The 14,978-nt window shown below is 41.9% G+C and overlaps 1 protein-coding gene across 3 annotated transcripts in view; it reads left to right on the top strand.

Annotated features, from left to right (window-relative positions):
- FAM107B (family with sequence similarity 107 member B) overlaps nt 1–14,978 on the top strand; it is a 92,617-nt gene that overhangs the window by 52,173 nt on the left and 25,466 nt on the right. Inside the window, exon 1 of one of the 3 annotated variants that reach the window (XM_056573370.1) lies at nt 6,428–6,553. The exons of the other annotated variants lie outside the window; for them this stretch is intronic. The gene's annotated coding sequence lies outside the window, so the exon portion shown is untranslated. Of the gene's footprint in view, nt 1–6,427; nt 6,554–14,978 lie in introns of those variants that run through there. 3 annotated transcript variants of the gene reach the window in all.

Raw genomic sequence — 14,978 nt, 5'->3', positions numbered from 1 at the left:
TTCATTCAACCCCGAGGGGGAGGGGCCAAACCGATATTGCAGTATGGGGAAAAATTCATATCGTGCAGCACAGAAATGTTGGTATTCGGTATGAAGCGGTATACCACCCAGCCCTACCCTGTACGCATAAACACTTGGTTCAGGTTCATGGATTCTCAACAGGTACGCCGCTGTCAGACACTTCTGGTTGCAGTTTATCTCCTCAAGAACAAAAGGGTCAGGCACTTGAAATTCCGCTTTCCCCATCCCCCAACCTCATCTGTCAGGGGTAGTTGGGAGGCAGTTCTACACATTAGCTGGGAGGTTTGACCAATGCTTATCTGTGGTCCGCTTTAATGGATATCCATTTAATACATGGATGACTAAAGTCCACCACAGCCCATGGCTTCTGGAGGGGTCCAGCATAAAAAGTGGTTGAATTTCTCCTTACAGTGATGTAAGAAAGTACATTGTAACAAATATCAATCCCCTCCTGATGCCGTACAGTAGAGACATAATTGTTCAGTTGTGGAACCTGCCTTACAAGCCAGTGTCCTCTCCATTGTCACTAATTCTACCTTACGTTACATAATACTGTGTCTCTAGCCAGGTTTTCTAAAGACTTTTAACACTTTAGCAGCTGTGACATTGGTTGAAACTCCTTGAGTAGTTTATGTAGTGCTATGAACTTGGCCTTAGTACAATGGGTAGGTGTGTGTTTGCTTATTCATGTTTTTTTCCTATTAACGTCATATTAGTAGTAAGTAAACAATATACATTCCATTAGTGGTTTTGGTCAGGGATGGGCTGTACATTCTTCCTTACCTACAATGCTAAACTGCGCCTTGTATTCTTGTCATGGCAGATGTCACTAAACTAGAGTTCCAGGGAAAATGTCTACTGTATGTACAGTATATGGACTGTATGTACATTTTTCAGAATGGAGCTGGCTCATCGATCAGCTGATCACTGTGGATCTCCTGGCACCTCAGATTTTAGCTGGGTTTGCAATGTTTAAAATTATTATGACAAACGCCATAACAGTATCTATCATTCACCATTATGCAAAAATGTTTCTCTGCATTGTTTGTCACTTATGGGAACTTTTTGAGAACCACAGTGCCACGTTAAAGGGATTTTTTAAATTAATTCGCCTTCCTGTGTGAAATAATAAAATAGTGCAGCACCAGGGCTCTGGTCCACCCTTTTTCCTTCCCCTGATGACCCACTGCAGGCTCAGTGATTTGGTGTCAGTGTGTACAGAACATCATTGGGAGAGCGCGTCCTCAGGAGAAGTAAACACAGACATCGTGTAGTACTGGAGTAATGGTGCTGGACCAGGAAGGGTGAGTATGTTTTTTTTCTATTATTTTACACATAGCAGGCTGTAGTTTAATTAAATCAGAGAACATCTTTAGGGTCCAGCTAAATAGCATCCATATGTTCCCACCCAGTGGTCTCCAAATTGTGGACCTCCAGATGTTGCAAACAGCTGTCCAGGCATGTTGGGATTTAGAGTTTGGCAACATCTGGATATATATTACATTTTTTTTTTTTTTTTTTTTTTTTTTATACTCTGACCCAAAGATTTCCACAACACCATCACTAACCAAAACACAACAATTTATGTAAAGTGAGTTTTATATTTGACTATAGACAACATCTGCTGCAACAAATCCTATGAAAAAAACATTCCAGTGCCTAAAAAAAATATTAATAATAATTTGTGACTGTTAAAGTTAGTAAATCAGAAGGTAAGAGAATGTATTGGTATTGTGCAGTGTAATTATATGATGGAAGTGATTCCTTGGCACTTTTTGCACATAGTCTCATTGCTACCTTACAGCATGTCTGTAGTCACACAGGCAATAGCATGGCGCTGTATTTAGCATGTTTTGGGCAACGATGCTAGAGAACTATTGGGGGAGATTTATCAAAACCTGTGTAGAGGAAGAGTGGTGGAGTTGCCCATGGCAACCAGTCAGATCACTTTTCATTTTTCACAGGCCTCTTTAAAAATGAAAGAAGCGATCTGATTGGACCGGCACCACTATTCCTCTACGTAGGTTTTGATAAATCTCTCCCTATATGTTTCAGCATGTCTAGACACTTCTACTGGTAGTGTAGAATCAGCCTAAGTCAAAGGTTGCTGTAGTCTGCTTAGTAGATTGTAAAAAATAATATGTACAGTCAGTATATGGAAATTTGTTACGAGGTTCCTATTCTTTCATAAAATCTAAGCCGGCCCTCGAAGTGAGAAATTGCATTTCCAGGCTGTTGCTTGTTCGGGGTCCAAAATGCCAACACTACAGTGGAAACTTCACATAAGCCTAAAATGTTGACTAACATTATAAAAGTTTTGCTTTTGGAAAGAAGTGATGCTGGCGTACTGGAAACAAATACTGCAGTGTCTGCCTGTAGCCATGGGCGCTCTGATCTGCTGTGCCTGCACCCGATCAGGTACTTACTTCATATAACATTTGGGTTTAAAAGGATTGTGGAGGATTAAAAAATGACTACCTTAATCCTGTATAACCATTTTAATTTAAGGGATTGTCCCACACTGCATAATTGTGAAGTATGGGCTCTGGCTGGGGAATAACAATGGAAATAAAAAGATACCTGCCCTGATGCCACATTAGTTCCCGCTCCTGGCAGAGCAGCGCCATATGCTTACTTGGTCAGGGTGAGTCACCACTATGGCCAGTTATAGGCTGCGCAGACGCTACTCGTATTCCGATATGAAAACAGGAACTGCTGTTCAGCTAAGATTGCCTGGGCGCATGCAGCAGGGGGATTAGGGCAGGTGAGTATCATTTATTTTATTTTTTCACTTTTTTAACCTAGTCAGAGCCCATACAACACAATTATGTGGCATAGTAAAACCCTTTAATCTAAAAATGACACAACCAATCACAGAGCACACAATAATGCTACCAATCATAGTGCCACTGTATCCCATAGGTAACCGATATGGAGTTGTTGCTTGTGGGAACTTGTCGAATTCCAGTTTTCATTTTTAGAGGCCCTATTGGAAAATAAAAATACACCATTGTTTTGGAATATGGACAGCTACTCCAGTTTTTCTTTGTGCCAGTTTTAAAACTCCTTTCCCAATTATAATAACAAAACAGTAAATCCCCTTTAATTTCTTATGTATCCTGTATCTGGTAAATGACCCCTGTATTGTTCTGTGTTACATTGGGTAATTGTTAACTTTTGTGCTGCCCGAATTTTAATAGGTAACCAAGACCCACAGAGAGAAGTTCTAGAATTGTGTAATCCTGTGTGGTCGATGCTACAATCGCTGGAAGGATTAGCATTTTTGAAAGCCCAGTGTATAAAGGTTCCCGCATCACTCATCCCGAGCACTACAATGTATGATGAATTCTGTGTCGCCCAAATGTGTTTAGCTTCTATTTCAGTCCTGTACAGACAGTGGAGGCCAAAAAGCAGATTAATGAATTACAGTATCCTTCTGTTACTATTATACAAACTGATAAGCCAGAAAACAAACACCGCCTGTAGGAAGTAATAAAACAGTGAATGTTCTTAATAAGCTTCAATAGACAATTGTTCTTAGGCTCCCAGAAATACTTACTTTCCAACACGAAGCTTGGGAGTTAGGGGACCCCTAAAATGGCTTACCCTCTATCACAAAGAATATATTAGTAGATATTGGGAATAGTTTCTCAAAATGTGCATCGCTATGTAAAGTTGTCCAGGTTTCTTAAGTAAGACAGAGAGTGAATATAATAGAAGCATTAGGCTGGTGGGAACTGTTATGTTCTTACAGTATAGCTCCATCTTTAACTTTCTCCTAATTTTGATAGTTTTTATTTCATTTTTGCTATTTTAACCTTTTTTTTTTCTCAGCTCTTGCGTAATTAGAAACCATCTGAAAGCAGACTAGCTGACAGTATGCATTACAGCACAGCTCAGTTCTGTTAAAGGAGTACTCCAATGGATAGGGGATAAGATATCTGATCGCAGGGGTCCCTGCGATCTCCGGGCCAGTAGTGGCGTCCGGAACACAGAAGCTTGGAGCTTCCGCGTTCATGATTTCATACCACGCCCCTCCATTCATGTCTATGGAAGAGGGTGTGACGGCTAGAACGTAGCCGTCACGTCTCCTCCAATGGATATGAATGGAGGGGCGTCGCAGCTGTAGTCGCCAGTCATCCGACACGGAGCGGAGTTCGCTCCCTGCACAGATGACTGGGGTGCCGTGCTGGAGATCCTGCTGCTGGGGACCCTGTTTTTCGACAGAGTACCCCTTTTAAGCATATATACCTGACATTCATTAACAGAAAAATACTTCTAAAGGATATGGAGGCAATAAAACCTACAGCTCATCTGGAATATAATACAATCATTGATCATCCACTGAATGTAACACTATAGACTTACGATTAACACGCTTGTTGATGTTTTCCATGTTGTTGGAGATTCTTTCTACATTGCCCAGCATCGAACAAATCCAAATAGAGCTGAACATGAGGCCAGGTTTTATATTTGCTAACTATAGAATCAGTGGCCATCAGTAATGGGGAGTCTGAACCCAACAGATAAAACGTAGAATACTTGCATCACTTGACAGCAGTATGCCAGAGAAGGCTAGCCACCTTTATTGACCAAACAATGTTCTTCGGTAGGGTAGACCATGTCTTCACTCTTCTTTGGCATTCTGGAAGTGATTGTTTGCCACCGTGGGGATCACAAAAGCTGAAACCTAACACTGTGCGGAGTAAAATTATTATTAAAAAAAATGTTCCCCAGTTTGGACTCTGATCATTGTAATATATACCGTTGGTTTGCTAGAAATATGTAGGGAAAAGCTTTCTAGGCTCTGACGTTGAGAACTGTGGTTTAAGAGGTCAATAACTGTATGCTCTTATTTACAGGCTCCTCTTTCCTTTTGTTTCATTATTTGTAGGGTTAAAATTTTTTGTAATTTTGTATGTTTATTACTTTCCACAAGGCTGTAACTATCCACCGTCCATTAACAACAACCTGCCCTGTAGTAGCAGCAGCAGCAGCCGCCGCCTTTTGTTCTTGATGAACAGATCCTAAAACCAAAACACTGAATTTCCCGTAACAACCAATCACTGGTCAGCTTTCATTTTATCAGTGGTCGTTAAGATATGAAAGCTGAACAAAAGAAAAGAATACACCAAAAAGTGCACACCCAATTATATGAAAAAAACATACCAATCTTTATTGCATAGTTCCAAAAAACATTACTTATTTAGACAAACACATTAAAAACATTTAAAAAGGTCCAAATTGGCCATTCCACATCCGGGGGAATCCCTGGAACCCCTCCCAGGGCACCTGTATCAATAGTCTATATTTCACTAACCCTTATGGCCCAACAATCATAGGTCTTAATTAAATATAAATACATAATTCCCCAAAGCTATAATATATAATGCAATACAACCTGTACCTGCTCCACAGCAGTTGTCTCCAAATTGTGGACATCCGGCAGTAAAATCTCCACCTGTGTGTGTTATACAGTATTGGAATTTGTTGTCCTTTCAAATTGTCCTAGGTGAGATTCCCATAGATTTTTGGTCAGGCATGTTTATTTTGTTATACTTGGGTTTATTGTATTTAAACCCTTTCAGTGTATTTCTCGCATTTGCCTTTAGTAATATAAACTGGAAAATGCTACCCGTGCCTGGCCGCCAGCCTGACCGGAGGCCTTGTTTAATGCTGATCCCAAGCATGCCATTCTGAGCATAGTTGGACAGAGTGAAAAGCATTTTGGATGGTAAATGGGTGAACAATCTGCTGTCTGCGTTCTTTTGTGATACCCGTGGTAAATTGCACAGCTGTACACAGAATAGTTTTCTTTCACTTTTGCTTTGACTTGAGTGAAGGCTTCTAGAATGTCATCATCTTCCTGAACACAGTTTAGGGTTTTATTACTTTTGTGACAACCCTCATGTCCTTGCTTGACAAGTTTCTTTTGACGTTTGCTTGCACTGTGTGCGGGTCAGGATATGTTCACATGTGCGTTGTCTATTACATCCTCCACTGCGGATTATTATGGGGGAGATTTATCAAAACCTGCCCAGAGGAAAAGATGCTGAGTTGCCCATAGCAACCAATCAGATAGCTTCTTTCATTTTTGACAAGGCCTCTGAAAAATGAAAGAAGCGAGCTGATTGGTTGCTATGGGCAACTCAGCATCTTTTCCTCTGGGCAGGTTTTGATAAATCTCCCCCTATGTCATACAGCAACGAAAAGAACAGATGCTACAACACAAATTAAAGGAGTACTATGGGCTGCAAAATAAAAGAAAACACACTTTCTCTTACCTGCCAACGAGCCCCCGGAGCTCCGGTACACTCCGGTACAGGTGTTCGGTCCCCGGGCTGTATTCTTCTTACTTCCTGTTAGCCCGGCACGTCACACGGAGCTTCAGCCTATCACCAGCGGAGGCGGGACATCACTGCGGCCGGTGATAGGCTGAAGCTCCGTGTGACGTGCCGGGCTAACAGGAAGTAAGAAGAATACAGCCCGGGGACCGAACACCTGTACCGGAGCTACGGGGGCTCGTGGGCAGGTAAGAGAAAGTGTGTTTTCTTTTATTTTGCAGCCCGGACGGGATAAAAGGAAAAAAGTGCACGCCGTAGTACTCCTTTAACAGACCCCATTTTAAGTCAGTAGGGTTCGCTGGGTACTGCTGCCGGGTGTTGCTCCTATGATAGAACCGAAAAACGTAATGTACAGTGCGGCTGTGTACCCAGCCTCAAAAGACAACCTTGTGATATTTATATATAAACAGAAGGCTTGCCAAATGTTAAAGAGCAAGTGTTGCTTGAGCAGCAGTTCACTTCATACTGTGTAAATATCATATTGTATATATTTAAATGAATAACTACATAGATCTTTTTCGTTGTCATGGTCTTTCTCTTTTAGATGGTCCTGGACTGAATTTTAGATGACACACTTTAAAGGGGTACTTCCGTGGAAAACTTTTTTTAATTTAATCAACTGGTGCCAGAAAGTTAAACAGATTTGTAAGTTACTTCTATTAAAAAAATCTTAATCCTTCCAGTACTTTTTAGGGGCTGTATACTAAAGAGAAATCCAAAAAAGAAATGCATTTCCTCTGATGTCACGACCACAGTGCTCTCTGCTGACCTCTGCTGTCCATTTTAGGAACTGTCCAGAGCAGGAGAAAATCCCCCATAGCAAACGTATGCTTCTCTGGACAGTTCCTAAAATGGACAGCAGAGGTCAGCAGAGAGCACTGTGGTCATGACATCAGAGGAAACGCATTTCTTTTTTGGATTTCTCTTTAGCATACAGCCCCTAAAAAGTACTGGAAGGATTAAGAATTTTTTTTATAGAAGTGATTTACAAATCTCTTTAACTTTCTGGCACCAGGTGATTAAAAAAAAAAAAAAGCATTGCCAAGGTCACATTAACCTTCCGTGATATGCAGATGACCATATACATAATATAGCACAGTGGTCTTCAACTTGCAAACCTCCAGATGTTGCAAAACTACAACTCCCAGCATGCCCGGACAGCCAACGGCTGTCCGGGCATGCTGGGAGTTATAGTTTTGCAACATCTGGAGGTCCGCAGGTTGGAGACCACTGATATAGCGTGACTATAACTTGGGGCTGGGTGGTATACCGGTTCATACCGAATACCCACATTTTTGTGCTGCACAATATGAATTTTAACCCATACTGCAATACCGGTTTGGCCCCTCCCCATCGGGAATGAATGAATTAGCCCAGCGCTGCGCTGTCCCCACATCGGGGAACTAATCACGTCACCTGCGAGCGCTGTTCTGCCCGCCCCAATTATCAGCCTAGCGCTGTCCCCATCGGGGTAAATACTCACATGTCACCCGCATGCGCTGCCCTCCTCTTCCTCATGTTTGTTGCCGGCGCTGACACTCTATACCAGTGGTCTTCAACCTGCTGACCTCCAGATGTTGCAAAACTACAACTCTCAGCATGCATGCTGGGAGTTGTAGTTTTGCAACATCTGGAGGTCGGCAGGTTGAAGACCACTACTCTATACTGTGTGGTATCCCTATGCCGGGGCTGCAAAAAATAAACAAAATAAACTTTAACGGGTGACATGTGAGTATTTACCCCGATGGGGACAGCGCTGGGCTGATAATTAATTGGGGGGGGGGGGGGCAGAACAGAGCAGCGCTGATAATTTGGGGGGGGGGGGGAGAAGGCGGAGGAAATACCGTTTATATACCGTGGAACCTCCGAAAGTTGAAAAAATACCGTGATACACACATTTGGTCATACCGCCCAGCCCTACTATAACTATTGTAATTTGGGTTATTTACAAGTCCGAAGACCTATGTGTGTGAACGTCATGTAAATCAGAATGTTTCTTTTATGGAGTCATTTAGTTTTGGTTTGTCATGTTGATACCTACTGAATGTATAATATTTATATTTTCGGAGAGTACAGTACTAGGTAAGGCTTATGACTTACAATCGATACACTCAACTACGGTAAAGGATTGCTCGGATGAAAGAAGATAACCTTTCTATTTAGAAATTGTAGTAAAAATAGAAAGTAGGTCTTAATGTAATGTAAAACTATCCATCAGGGGGGTTTGCTGACCTCGCATGCCTGTGTATTTGGATTTTCTGTCCATTGGATATCCATAAAGGATTGGTGAGCATCATATCATTTATAGAAAATGGAAAGTAATGCTACTTTAAAAATGCATATTGATTTAGAGTTATATTTCCATGAACATGAAGCTCCTGGGGCCTAATACAATCTTTGTATCAGGTTCTTTTTTGTGCCACTTAAAATTCCGATGTCTTATGTGGAAGAGGGGCATTCTCAGGCGCCAAGGCTCAGGTGTAACGTTACCTCTACACCTCCTATATAGATGTTCTGTTAATATTCAGTTTTGCCTTGGTTTTCAAAGTTGCCTATGACTATGAACAACAAAGTTTGAACTTTGTTTGCACAGGTAGATTCAGGCGCCATACTGGGGGTCTCAGGTTAGTTTCATGTTGGCTGAATTCATTTATTTCAGATGTTTCAACAGAGTATATGACCAAATGTATGTAGGCACCTGCTCATCATGTGTGTTTAAGCTTGTGGGACATGCCATTACAACACCATAGGCGTTAAGGTTTTCTAAGGGGATATACCAGCCTTAAAGTGGCACTCTTGTAGAAAACAATTTTTTTCATGTCATGGCTCCAGAAATTTAAACAGATTTGTAAATGACTTCTGTTAAAAAAAAAAATCTTAATCCTTCCAGTACTCATCAGCTGATGTATGCTGCAGAGGAAGTTGAGTTGTTCTTTTCTGTCTGACCACAGTGCTCTCTGCTGACACCTTTGTCTGTGTCTCGAACTGTCCAGAGTAGGAGCAAATTCCCATAGCATACCTGACATGGACAGAGGTGTCAGCAGAGGGCACTATGGTCAGAATGAAAATAACTTCTCAACTTCCTGTGGAGCATACAGCAGTATTGAAAAAGGATTAAACATTTTTAATAGAAGTAATTTACAAATCTGTTTAACTTTTGGGAGCCAGTTGACATGAAAATAAAAATTGTTTTCCACAGGAGTACCCCTTTAACTCTTCAGTGAAGGCTTCCCACAACCTGTGTGAAGTTGGCACCCCATGTTCGCAAAAGCTGAATATGAATGCACCATTCGTTTGTGCTGCGTTTGTGCTGGTTTGTGCCTCAGAAATGAGCGTTTGTGCCGGTTCGGTTCCTGAGTTATTGCGCGTTAGATTTTTATGAAGCCCCACCCACTTTCCACCCCATGAAGTCAAAATTCAAAAACAAATACACCATTTGTTTGTGCTGCAAAAATGAGCGTTTGCGACGCTTTGGTTTCCGAGATATTGTGCGCTTGATTTTCTGAAACCCCGCCCACTTTCCACCCCATGAAGTCAAAATTCAAAAACAAATACACCATTTGTTTGTGCTGCAAAAATGAACCTTTGCGTCGCTTTGGTTTCCGAGATATTGTGCGCTTAATTTGCTGAAACCCCACCCACTTTCCACCCCATGTTAAATTTCAAAAACAAATACACCATTCGTTATTGGTGCGTTTGTGCCGCAGAAATGAGCATTTGTGCTGGTTCGGTTCCTGAGTTATTGCGCATTAGATTTTTATGAAGCCCCGCCCACTTTCCACCCCATGAAGTCAAAATTAAAAAACAAGTACACCATTTGTTTGTGCTGCAAAAATGAACGTTTGCGCCCCTTTGGTTTCCGAGATATTGTGCGCTTGGTTTGCTGAAACCCCGCCCACTTTCCACCCCATGTTGTTAAATTTCAAAAACAAATACACCATTCGTTATTGCTGCGTTTGTGCCGCAGAAATGAGCATTTGTGCCGGTTCGGTTCCTGAGTTATTGCGCGTTAGATTTTTCTGAAACCCCGCCCACTTTCCACCCCATGAAGTCAAAATTCCAAAACAAATACACCATTTGTTTGTGCCGCAAAAATGAACGTTTGCGCCAGTTTGGTTTCCGAGATATTGTGCACTTGATTTGCTGAAACCCCGCCCACTTTCCACCCCATGTAGTCAAAATTCAAAAACAAATATACAACTTGTTTGTGCTGCAAAAATGAGCGTTTGCGCCGCTTTGGTCTCTGAGATCAGAGAAATAAATTTAGCATTATGGGATTAACATAGCAATATATGATTTATTATGATATACACACAGTTATTACTACATATTACTACAGAGGTGGAAATGTCTGTATGTGCAGATGTCATAGAGATGCCATAGGGATGTCATAGAGATGCCATAGGGACGTCATAGGGATGTCATAGTGTCAGGGATGTCATAGTGTCAGAGATGTCATAGGGATGTCATAGGGACGAGCATTCTGTAATTGCTAATGTCCACTCTGTGTACATTTTATTATACACAATGGAGGTTATTGGCTGAGCAGCATTAGTTGACACTCTCAGCTGTTGAATGGGGGTGAAAGACCGTAGAATCAGGAGTTTGTCCGGTGCAGAAAGGAACCGTCAGGGAGCAGGATAAAATCAAGGGATTTATTAAATGCAAAGCGTTTTGCTGCGCATGCGCAGCTTCTTCAACGTGTTTCGCTGCGCATGCGCAGCAAAACGCGTTGCATTTACAGAATGCTCGTCCCTATGACGTCCCTATGACGTCCCTATGACGTCCCTATGACGTCCCTATGACATCTCTGACATTCCTATGACATCATACAGACGCACATACAGACATTTCCACCTCTGTAGTAATATGTAGTATTAACTGTGTACATCGTAATAAATCATATATTGCTACGTTAATCCCATAATGCTAAATTAACTTCTCTGATCTCAGAAACCAAAGCGGCGCAAACGCTCATTTATGCAGCACAAACGAATGGTGTATTTGTTTTAGAATCTTGACTTCATGGGGTGAAAAGTGGGCGGGGCTTCATAAAATCTAACACGCAATATCTCTGGAACCGAACCGGCACAAACGCTCATTTCTGCGGCACAAACCAGCACAAACGCAGCACTAACGAATGGTGTATTTGTTTTTACATTTTGACAAAATGGGGTGGAAAGTGGGCGGGGTTCCCACATGTGGAGTGCACAATATCTCAGAAACCGAAGCAGCACAAACGTTCATTTTTGCAGCACAAACAAATGGTGTATTTGTTTTGGAATTTTGACTTCATGGGGTGGAAAGTGGGCGGGGTTTCAGCAAATCAAGCGCACAATATCTCGGAAACCAAACTGGCGCAAACGTTCATTTTTGCGGCACAAACGCAGCACAAACAAATGGTGTATTTGTTTTGGAATTTTGACTTCATGGGGTGGAAAGTGGGCGGGGTTTCATAAAAATCTAACGCGCAATAACTCTGGAACCGAACCGGCACAAATGCTCATTTCTGCGGCACAAACGCAGCACTAATGAATGGTGTATTTGTTTTTGAAATTTAACAACATGGGGTGGAAAGTGGGCGGGATTTTTCAGAAAATCAAGCGCACAATATCTCGGAAACCAAAGCGGCGCAAACGTTCATTTTTGTAGCACAAACGCAGTACAAACAAATGGTGTATTTGTTTTTTAATTTTGACTTCATGGGGTGGAAAGTGGGCGGGGCTTCATAAAAATCTAACGCGCAATAACTCAGGAACTGAACCGGCACAAACGCTCATTTCTGCGGCACAAACAGTGCTGCATTCATATTCAGCTTTTGTGAACATGGAGTGCCAACTTCACACAGGTCTTCCCACAAAGTGTTGAATGAAAAGGTCTTTGTCACTGACATCATTCTGTTTTAACCCTGGTTTGTTCATTAGTGTTGAGGATAGTGCTGTGTGCTGGCCACTTGAGTTCTTTTACCTCACACTTGACAAACCTTGTCTTTGTGGATGCCATTTTGTCATGATACTGGAGCAGGAAGAGGTCTTTAGATCCTGAAGGGCTTGTCCTAGAAAGAAAGCTATGCGTGTTACTGCAGGGGAGAAAAAAAACAAAACACAAATTGAAATAATTGGGTGACAATATATTACATAGTTGCGCTTCTTCCTCTACTGCAAGTGTCACTCCTTCAGGTACTTACCGTTGGTGCTCATAGGAGGCTGCCAAGCAAGGGGCCCCTCTATGATACCTGTATACTATAGTAGGACATATAGAAAGGAGTTGCCTTGCGGAGAACAAATCCTGTGACAAGGATCGCTATATAAGGAGGTCCTATGTAGTCTTTCAACTTCTGTAATGTATTTCCTTCTATAGTTGGAGATGTGCGTTTATTATCATTTACCATATGCACTGTATGTTTTATCAATTGTTTGCCCTAGATGCAATTATATGGCCGGCCTGGACCTTTAATAAAGTGTGCATGTAGATTACACCATTGACACAGCCACAAGATACAAGAAAATGGAAAAGACAAAAAGCTGTTGAAAACAATCAATATAGCAAACCCCTCTGGCATTCTATTTCGAGAGCACTTAGAGGAGCACTTGTCTGTAGCAGGCATGGTTGTGGATTATAAATGCCTTGTCGAGATATATATTTTTGTGTAACAAATATTACAAAAAGGGCTTGTACACATCATTCTGGCCATTTATATTGGGTGTACAGTAAGTTGGAATGTCTCCAAAGTATATGCCAATAGATAATGGGCTTATTAGGGGGAGATTTATCAAAAGGTGACCAGTTACTCATAGCAACCAATCACATTACTACTTTCATTTTTGCAAAGGCCTCTAAAAATTTGGTTTCATGGATTGAATTTCATTTAGTAGTGATTATGTTCAGTCTATCTCCTGAATGTACGCAATCACTATTACTTAAATTCAGTGCTTTAAACTCAATGGGCTTGTTGGGATTACACTGCGGTATATGTTGGCTCACCTTTTTGCAGACATTTCGACATATACCACAAATGTATGGGCTGAGCATGATAATGACAAGACCTTATCAGCTTTTATGCAAATCCCTCTTTCATTTAGGTACATAGTTGTAACAGAAGGATAGGCGATGATCCAGCAATTCAGAAGATGCGCTCGAAACGTGTCCAGCAATTCAGAAGATGCGCTCGAAACGTGTCAAGATGGCATTTGTGATGTAAAGTTGATGCAAGATTTTATCTGAAAACATTCAATAAAGCCATATGTTCTTCTGAATTGCTGGATCATCGCCTATCCTTTTGTTACATTGTGGCTCCTATGCTGTATGCTGTGCTGTATCTGTGCAAGGAACACAGGGGAGGTGAGCTGGACATAGTATCAATACATATGTGTAACACAAGTAAGGTTTCACTGCTGAGACTGCTCTCTATTAGGCCTCAGACTGCTGTATTAAAGGCCTATGTAACCTCTGAGTTGTATGGAACCATAATATGGTTTATATAGAAATGTAAGGGCCCATACTGTACCACTGAATGTCTCTAGAAGGATGCCTCTAGACTGCCACTGAATGCCTCTAGAAGGATGCCTCTAGACTGCCACTGAATGCCTCTAGAAGGATGCCTCTAGACTGCCACTGAATGCCTCTAGAAGGATGCCTCTAGACTGCCACTGAATGCCTCTAGAAGGATGCCTCTAGACTGCCACTGAATGCCTCTAGAAGGATGCCTCTAGACTGCCACTGAATGTCTCTAGAAGGATGCCTCTAGACTGCCACTGAATGTCTCTAGAAGGATGCCTCTAGACTGCCACTGAATGCCTCTAGACTGCCACTGAATGCCTCTAGAAGGATTAGAAAACTATTGGTGGCATGTTTAGCAGGGTGTTCTCCCCTACAAGATTTGTATGATGCAACTGACAGGCTATAGTGCAGCAGCACACGAACTAATGCTTGGGCTGTGGATGAAGGATGTCCTCTGTACATTACGCAGACAAATCCTTGATTGTAAAGAGGTTATCCAGCATTGTTCAAAAAATAATATCCTTCTGGTCCCCTACAGCTCCCATTTGGCTCTGTTCGATTCCCCAATCTTCTGCCTGCTTCTGAGACCAGGTCTTGGAGCAGGACCTGCCCATTCAACCAATCACTGGCTGAGATAGGACACAGCTGCAGTAACTGGCTGAGCCTGAAGGTCCTGCATTGGGATGGGACGGAGGCAAACAGGAGCTGCAGGGGGCTAGGTGAAGTTTTTTTTTTCTAGCAGGATAGTCATTTTTGCAAAACAGCAGATAACCCTTTTAATGCTTCATTTTCCAGTGAGACTATGGAACTCTCCTGCCAAAGGAAGTGATCATGGTGAACTCAATAACGGTGTAATAATATTACAGGTTATAAGCACTAGATTCTGGAGAGTAATAAGAATATACGTTATATGTTGGCAAGTGATGTTATATATTGCCAATATGCTGCTTGTCTGGTTAATCTAGTTAAAGGGTTCTCTGACGTCATAGCCCCACACCCTTATGACATCATGCCCCGCCCCCTCAATGCATGTCTATGGGAGGGGGCATGACAGCGTTCGGAACAGTTTGTTCCAAATGCTGAGCAGCAGAGTACCCCTTTCAGCATATTTCT

The sequence above is a fragment of the Hyla sarda genome, chromosome 4, assembly GCF_029499605.1.
Source record: "Hyla sarda isolate aHylSar1 chromosome 4, aHylSar1.hap1, whole genome shotgun sequence".
NCBI lineage: Eukaryota > Metazoa > Chordata > Amphibia > Anura > Hylidae > Hyla > Hyla sarda.
The sequence above is the reverse complement of the archived record's forward strand: the minus strand, read 5'-3'. Positions and strand labels throughout refer to the sequence as shown.